At 39.7% G+C, this 9,427-nt stretch overlaps 1 pseudogene; it reads left to right on the top strand.

Moving 5' to 3' along the window:
* The first annotated feature begins 361 nt into the window (after positions 1–361).
* Positions 362–7,359, top strand: LOC122965436 (annotated as a pseudogene).
* The last annotated feature ends 2,068 nt before the right edge of the window (positions 7,360–9,427 follow it).

The following is a 9,427-nucleotide window of genomic DNA, read 5'->3' as shown; positions in this document are numbered from 1 at the left end:
ATTAAATTATTAAATTATTAATTATTATTATTAAATAATTATTAAATAAAATAAGATAATAAAATTGTAAGATTGTAATTTTGTAATGTCTGTGTTTTATTTTTCAGTGGAACTTTTTTCAGTGCCAATACTTGTTTCAGTGCCAATACAACGTTTTCCAATATAAGTGTTTCAATGACAATGTTTACTTTTTCAGTTCAGGTTTTGTTTTGAATGCAAAATTTTATTTTTGATGGCAAAATGTAAATGTCACTGTTCTAGCCCCATAATTTTCTACCTAGACAGTTGCATATTAGTCCTGCAGAGGCGCTGTTTGCTCTAAGGTTCTTATGGGCTGCATGTGTGCGGCGTGTCAGCCGGAAGCCTACCGCGCAGCAGCCCCCGCTGCCTGCAGAAAACGAACTGCGCAGCACCGGAGCACGACAGAGGGGGCTGTCTGCGGGACAGGAAACACGGAAACCCCGACTGACACTAAGAACCACCAGCTCTTGTTCTCAAACGTTACCGAAAACATGACAGCAACTACTATTTCTCCTTTCTTCGAGTACAGTGAAGTCCCGAACAAGGTAAATGACGCCTATCCTGGTTTATTTACTGAAGAAAATATGCTAACGTTAGCCTAGCCACTTTTCTGACTGCAAGTTTGTGCTAGTTTTTTAGAGCAAGTTACATAAATTAACATGTTTGTTAGCTGTTATAGTGCGTGTCTCTCGGACTCAGCCTCTGTAAACCAGATAACACTAACATAAGTTAAAAACAGGTTTTTGTACCACTGCTGCTAACTAACTTTATAATGTTGGCGCAGTGGCATAACTAAGTTGACTGTTAACGTTAGTTAAAAAGGTAATATGAGTTTGACGCCAAAGACAGTTGTCGATGTCTAATGCCAACCTTTACGCTGAAATAAAGTAACCTAGTTACATGTAAATATGGAGCTGTAGTAGCTTTAGCACCACTTTTAGGACAAACAAAAAGCTGTTTACTCTAACGTCGTGTATTACTTCACGTAACGTTAAATATTCGGTGTTAACTAGCGTTAGCCTGCTCTCTTTGCATTTGCTCTCTGTGTATTAGCGTTGTTTAGTTAACTAAGCTAATATTCAGCGTCATTGTGTTAAGCAGTAAACGTCGTTAGCTGTCGTTTACATTGCTTACTTACTTACAGTTACTTACAGAAACTGAGTTAAAACTACAACCGCTCAGTTTTAGTATCATCTGTGTCAATCCGTGCGTTGTAAGTCCACACGCAGTCACTGAACTGCACAGCTTTCTATTGGGGCCATACGTTTGACAGTGGCTTGTTCCTGCCTTAACAGTCGTGGATGTCAAAATACCACAACAGAGGAAAATATTGCGGAGGTTCATCATATGTTGAGCAATGAAGCAACTGCGTAGGAATAGGCTGAGGGGCTGACTTATGATTTTGTGATCAAACACACTGCATCTTAACCCAGAATGGACTGTACTGTTGAATTAATGTGTGGATTCATGCTATGCCAATTTGTACATGTTAAGATTGCACTATGGACAGGGGTTGCCCAAGTATTTAAACAATGTACTCTTAAAGTTATGGTAAATGTTTCTGTTTTACAGAAGTGCCACTTCTTTGGCTGTAAGGCAGTGTCTCTCAAACACATGTCAGAGAGGCTGATATGGATACTTTTTTGATACATTTCTATACACAAAGTGGATTATATCATGTCTACACAATCTGTGTGGATACTCGTAACAACAGAATAGAAATGTAAGCTACATTCAGATTCTTGTGATAGGATTATCTGATTATGATACTTAAATTTTCAGATTCTGCCTATCAGTTCTGGTTGCTGTGGAATTATAGTTCCAATTTGTGTAAGGAAAGAAATCAGAGTATGTTGAAAGCAGAAGCCACTTTATTTAATTTATGCGCTGCCACTAACAGTAACAAAATACAAAGTAACAATTTTTTATAAGTGACTTGAACTCGGAAGGTGAAATGAAGAAAGATGGACATATTCTGTTTAAGTCTGTTGCCCTGTTTAAGTTTGTCTTTAGGGATTGTTTTTACTTGCGTTGGATGCTGTGGCACTTGTTGATTCTGGAGCATTATGACTATGTAGGAACATTAAATGCTGCACTACACAATGCTGCAAAAAAATGCTTTCACATTAGACACTAAATTGTGACCCATGCATAACTTCTAATGTAAAGAGAAGCTCATTACATCCAAGCTTTCAGGAACAAAGATTAAAAATCATGTTTCTTAATCACCACTTCTTATTCATGTGGAACCAGTTCCACTTCATAACGGGTTCTTGGTTCGCAACTCTGCTTGTAACATCTTCTAATTGCTATGGCCATGTGAACTTTTGCAGTATAAATTGGGTGCATGACTCAAACAGATGATAAACACAGCACACAGCATTCACCGTACACTTAAATCACAGAGGATGAAATAGTGTGCTTATTCAAGGTTTTCCCTGGATTTTTTTGAGACAAAGGTGGCATAGGCTGGAGAATGTGTGCGATGTGGCATACACAGTTTGTGTCACCTTCAGTGTGCTGTGTGCTTAAGTGGGAAAAAGATGATGATTTGACAGACAAAAGTGTTCATAGAAATTTTAATTTTATACCAAGATGGAGGAAAAAGATGAAAAATAAAGGTTGTGACAAATGACGGTGTCTATTTTGTAAGCTTGGGACGATAGGCCTATCGCCTGATTCAGTACTATCACAATACTTGGGTGATGATTTGATTCAGAATTGATTCTCAATTCAAAACAGATTCTTGATTGAATGAATAGAACATGGGGCACTATTTTCAGTCTCTTGCTCCAGATATAAATGGTCTGCTGCTTTTTTTTTTTAAAGTTAACAGCATTAATTAATTAATGAATTAATTAATGTAAAAGCATCTTACAGTCTCCTGCCTGGATGAGAATAACAAAATGAGGGGAGTCAGAGTGCTCTGCTGTTTTGTTATTAATGTTATGTCTCCAGCAGTGGAGAGCAGTCTCTCTGCTGCACTGTTTGCTCTGGGGAAAGCCATCATTGTCTAAGACACTGAGCGGATGCAGGGTTTTTGAGATGAGACAGACTGAGCACCAAGTTATTTTCTTCACCTCAGTAGGTTTAAGTTGTTTAATGCTGCAGTGTGTGGGTCAGCAGGTCTCGTTTGTTACTACTGGAGTTTTGTGCTCCACTCCACTAACGTCAGTGTCTGAGTGACGGTGATGATCTACAAGAAATAATTCTAGTATGTGCGCTGTAGACTGTCCGGGTGCTGCACTGCCCTCGCTGTTGAGTTCCGCCTTTTTCGTTTGGTCAACAACACATGCTGGAATTTTCAACAAAGGCGGCGGCCAGTAATACAAAGGTGGCCCGCCTTTGAGTTAGATAGGCAGGAAAAACCCTGTTAATTGTATTGACTAACTTAAATGTCATTCTTTTTACAGAACAAGATGTTGAACTGCAGCAACAACAGCTGTCTTGGTGGACCTCATCTTACATCTAACTCACGCTCCAGTACCAACCTTTCCTCCTGCACCCCCACTGGGTCCCTGCTGGACAGGAAGGTGGGGGGGGGGGGCCCTCTGCAGGAGGCCTGTTCCAACGCCGTCACTCAGTCAGCCTCCCTGGTGCAAAATTCAGCCAGAACCAATTTATCAACAGCCTTAAAACAGATTCCTCGGTGTTGTTGGGCAGCAGTAACAACAAGGAGAACCGTCTCCGTGAGCGGTCCTACTCAGAGCTGGGGGACAGGCTGCAGCCTGGTAGTCAGGTGTGCACGGATGGAAGCAGCCAAGTCAACTCAAACCGCTATAAGACAGAGCTGTGCAGGCCCTTTGAAGAGAATGGCACCTGTAAGTATGGTGATAAGTGCCAGTTTGCCCACGGCATGCATGAGCTGCGCAGCCTGAGCCGTCACCCAAAGTATAAGACTGAGCTGTGCCGCACCTTCCACACCATTGGTTTCTGCCCATATGGCCCCCGCTGCCACTTCATCCACAACGCAGAGGAGCGCTGTGGGCCCCCACCCCTCTCTGCCTTCAACAAGATGGAGCGCCCTCGACTGCAGCACAGCTTCAGCTTCGCCGGCTTCCCCCGCTCTGGTGGCCGGCAGGATAGCCCCACTTCTGTCACACCTCCACCCATGTTCTGCACTGAAGACCTGACGGAGTGGCAGAGCAACTCTTTCACCTACTCCAGTGAGGAGCTTGCCAGCCTGTTTGGCCACAGCCTGGGGTCCCCACCTGTGTTTGAACCTCAGGGACCAGCCCGGCCTTCACCGAACACCCCCTGCTTTTTCCAGACCACATCAGAGAGCCCCCCCAGCCCCCCTGACTCTCTTTCTGACCAGGAGGGCTACCAGAGCAGTCAGGGTAGCCAGAGTGGCTCTGAGTCTCCCCTGCTGGATGCCTCCCGCCGCCTCCCCATCTTCAGCAGGCTCTCTGTCTCTGATGATTAAGGATTCTGCATCTCTGGGCTTGAGATGGAGTGATGAGGAAGAAAAAGGGTGAGGGGGGGATAGAGAGGAAGGTGGAGGCCATTCACGTCCTCTTCTTCTTAGCCCTGTTTACAGGAGAAGCAGACTGTGCTACATTGTTGTAGCCACACAGTCACATCAGAATATTGGATGCCTCATGATGATTGTCTTTTACTTTTAAGGACACATCCACCCCCGAATTCAGATCAAGTCTCTTCAATACGATGAACAGTTGGTAAACCACACACTGGTGCCATGGTGGATTGTGAAAAGTAGCTCAGAGATTATGAAGTAGTTTAAATATGACTTATAATGGGCAGTAGCAGTGGTAGTGTGGTCAGTGTGTGTTCCAGTACAGGGTGTCTGTACTGTACTTTGTGTCTTGCAGTGTTCTGTAGCTCCAGACAGCCATTATTATTATTATTATTATTATTACTATTATTGCCTGTGCCACAGCCTTTACACCTTCCAGAGGTTTGTGACAACTCAGTGTTCAGTTTGTAAGGATCGGCACTTTAAAAAGAACAAGACAAAGTCAGTGGACAGTTAATTTATAAAGCTGCTGTTGGGTTTTTTCAGGTGAAGGCCTAGACTTTCTTTTTCTCTAATCATACCCAGTTTCCTGTTCTCTCACTTGTGCCATGGTGATTATTTTTTAAGAGGCTTACTCACAGATTGCCTTCCTTCAGTCAGGCTGGAATGCTGGTGCTACGTGCTTTGTTTCATCGAGCTGGTGGCCAGTTCTCTATTTGCTGCAGAGCAAACTGAAAAATCACACCAGAAACTTCAAAGGCCTCCATCCCAATAAAATGGAGGTGAATGGAATGCAGTTTTTGCTACTCATAAATTCATCATAATAAATTTAAAAGGCAGTGTCTTCCAGATCAATCTATATCAGTGTTACTCTGGATGGTGTCCACAGAAAATACTGGAGACAGTTTTCATGGAGACTATTTCTTTATTAATTGGATTATCCACAGGGTCACTGACAAGTGGGTATTGATTTTTTTTTTTTTTTTTAAATAATATTTGTCAATACTACTAGAGTAAAGAGAGAATGTTTTCATTTTGTAATTTTGGGTGAACTAACCTTTTAAGAAACTGCCAGCAGACGGTGTTAAACAGCAATTGGCGGGTACCTTTTGACAATTTTCCACCTTTTATCTTCTTTATCTCAAGAGTTGCTTAACTGCTGCAAGGTTTTTTTTTCCTATAAAATATGAGTAGTTCAGCTTTTTCTTTCTGATCAGATATTTCCAGCCCCCCATTGATCAATTCTCTGTCTGAGGCAACGTCAGCTGTTTGAAATCAGATGAGCATAAGCACTCCTTTTGATTCCTCCGTGTTCAATATTATTAGTATTATTATTATTATGTTTTCGTTATTACTAATATCATTATTGTCTAGTTTATTTTCTAAAGCCTTCAAAGTAAGGGCTTTGGTTGTCACTGCTTATTTATCAAAATGTATTTATTGCTGATTCATTTTTATTTTGTATTTATCTGGTTAATGAAACAATAGAATATATATTTTATGTTAAGTTATGATCTTCCATATTAATTGCAAGATTGTGAAAAACTTTTTGTTATATTTTCACAGTTAATATATTATACTGCAATGACATTTTTTGTAACACTTGATTTATTTTTTAAGTGAATCTTTAATTTAAACATTGCACAAAAGTTTAGCATTTTTATTTATTGTGTGCTCCTCCCACATGTTGGACTACAGGTGGAGATTCTCTGTCACAGTCTGAAGGCAATTTCAATGCCCCAGTGTATGCCAGAGGCATCCCTACAAACTTTCACTTCTCAGTGACTGTGAGAGGTTCTGCAGCTGCCATTATCAAGTTGAAATGATGGAAAAACTAATAATAGTAATGAAATGCAAACTAATCAGGTCACTAAACTAGTGGCATACAGTTTAAGTTATGAATGCACACAGGATGCAGGTATTGCTGATGGTTCACACAGGGGTCTCACATGTGGAGAATGTTTGTTTGGCGTAGGGGCCCATTTCCAGGCTTTTCAACCACATTTGGAAATTGCACTAAAGAGTGAGGAAAATATTTTTGTATTCTTGAGATACAGATACATAGAACCATACAAGTCATGGCCTTAGACCTTCTTCCTTTGAAGAATAGCAATTTTACTGGAGAACAATCCTCTACCGAGCATCTGTAAGAATATTCAGCACGATATTGATCAACTGGATTTGATTGAATTCAAAGTGTGGTATAACCCCAGAATGCTGAAAGAGTATTTGTGTGGGAACCCTGTTTACATCTCCACCTGCACTGTAGAAAATGTCAAATTACCAGACTGAAATGCAGAGCATTAACTGCTGCTTCCAGTGTGTTCAGGCCTCAGGAAGAGAGACCTGCAGCTTGTTTCATCCTCTAGAATGTAGACTGGCTCTGGAACAGTCTTGTCCTCATAAGTGTCTTTGACTGGGATGAATTCTCATTTCATTATCATCATTTCATTATCAAAGTCAGTCAGTCAAATCCGTTTCACTCAGTGATTAAAGACAACATTTTAAGCTCTTATTTTGAAAGGATAATAGAAGCTCTTCCACAGTATCATGCACAGACTTACAAGCACTTTGAGTCATGACGATGATGATGTAAAAGTTATTTTTGACCACTTTTTCCTATGATGTGCCTGTAAATACATTCCAGGTTTCCCAAATGTTGTGCCTTCATATTTTTCTATAAATGGAGCGATAAAAGCTTAAAATGTGTTCCTGTAGTTTTAACATTGACACAGGAAAAGGAACTGTTGAATGTATTCTCCAGCAGCCATTGCTGTTCACTACAGTAATTACTTTGTTCATGGTTCATGTTGTAATGACAGATTGCAGTTAAGACCAATAAAACATGTATTTATATTTAACGTGAGTTCCTGTTTGTGACAAATGCTGCTTTACATGACAGCAAACCACAAGGTCTAATCATATTAAATCCTGTTGACAAACATTGGTGTTGTGACAGAACACAGCTGAGGTTTGAGCTCAGGACCATATAGGTGTTTCTGCAGGTTTCAGTCCTTTTACTGCATATCTGAAATTACTGCTGTCCATTTTCCACAGCATGCTGTCTTTGTTGCTGTACAGTGTTTTACAGCTTTTTGGAGTGTCTACAGTGTAGATACACCAATCATTATCTATGGATACGTTCAAGGTGACATATATTATTTTCCCACTAGACGAACACCAAAGAAGTATGTAACTTTCAGCTTCACTGTTGAAGTGTTCTTATTGAATGTGGCTGAAGTTTGTATTGACTCCATCCTCATCCTTCCAGCTCTTTACAAACATCCCTGCCAGATGCCAACACACATGGCATGCTGCCTATCAGTGTGTTTTCTGTCAACCAGTGTGGTGTGATATTGTGAAAGTGGCACAAAAAGACTGCATCATTAAACGAGCATCAATATTCCTTGCAAGCACACCATTTCAATGCTGCTTCCCTCATAATTAAGTAGTTAAGTTTCTTCTGTGCACACATAGTATGTTTATTTAAAGTGTAAAATCACGAGTTTCAATAGATTTAACAAGAGGGCAATACACATTACAGATAAGATACATGAACTGTGTGGTATATTGTCTCACTTTTTTAAAAAATTTGGTCATTCAGTTTTTTTCCCCAGGTGGGGTTGAGTGGATTGGCTCATTCAACGCATTATCTTGTAGCATAATAATTACATGATAAGATCATATTCTCAGTAGTCACTCTGGTTCAGAGGAATGTCTTTCATAAAATCAACAACGGGCATCGATATCTCATCAAATGTTTTACCCTTGTTTCTCAACCAATATGTCATTTTCTCTCATGGTATGGAAATACTGATTTTTGTAATCTGGTCTTCTGATTTCCATGTTAGTGTCTTAGTATCTTTTTTAAGCAATAGCTAATGAAATGTCTATGCTTAGTAGCATAACTGTGGAGTAATACTAATAGAGGAATACTATGGTCAAACGATCCAGGAAACAAATTTTTGAACCCAATGGAAAATTTATCCCATTGACCTTTGGTATGATTTTTCATATATTTTGTCAGTAGCTATGTATTGTGGGGCAATGTAGGAATGTGCCTTTCTCTAAGCCAGGGGTTCTCATCCTTTTCTACTTCAAGGCTATTCATACTTGTAACAGGCCAGGGCCCATAAAAAATGTCAAATTATTTTGACTAATCTATTCTAATCTAATCTAATCTAGTCTAATATTCTATTCACTTCCATACAGTGCAAACACTGGAACAGTAACATCAAAAATATAATATACTGGTATTTATAAAATAGTGCAAGGGCCTAAGAAAATGGCCTGAGGAAAGAACCACTACATTTATTGAGTGGACAACCGCATGGTATGGGAATCAATTAAAATCAATTAAAAAACAGTTTATGGATTAAATAACCAGACAGGTTATGTGTTTGGCTAATTCATCAATTGGAATAACTTCATCACATTGATGCTAAAATCATAAAAATCTAATATTGCCATAAACAGTTCTGTTCATTGATTTACCACATTTCCTATAGTGACATATCACAGAAATGGCTACAGCAAAACGTTCATACAAATCACATCCATACAGTACAAACACCACAACAAAAATACTTTTGAACAGTAACACATTCAAAATTGAACAAGAAGAATACTTTCAAAACACATCTCTAAGATGTTTTCATCTTAGAGATGTGTTTTGAAAACTCCTTTCATTTCTCTGTGCAAAAAATGACTGTAGTGCAAGTGTACATGAAACAGATCTCAAGTAAAGGAGCAACCTTGTCTTTGTTTGTCCATACACTTGAGATTACTCCAATGCCAAAAGGTCATTTTTAAGGCTCAACACCCTGGGTCTCATCTTTCAATCCTCCAGGCCCATCAAAACTTTCTGGGTAAAGTCAAATATACTGGCCAAGTCTTTTGGGTAACTTAGATGCAGCGCATAAATAAATG

Source organism: Thunnus albacares, chromosome 16, assembly GCF_914725855.1.
Source record: "Thunnus albacares chromosome 16, fThuAlb1.1, whole genome shotgun sequence".
Taxonomy (NCBI): domain Eukaryota; kingdom Metazoa; phylum Chordata; class Actinopteri; order Scombriformes; family Scombridae; genus Thunnus; species Thunnus albacares.
Note: the sequence above shows the minus strand (reverse complement) of the source record. Positions and strands in the feature narration are given on the sequence as shown.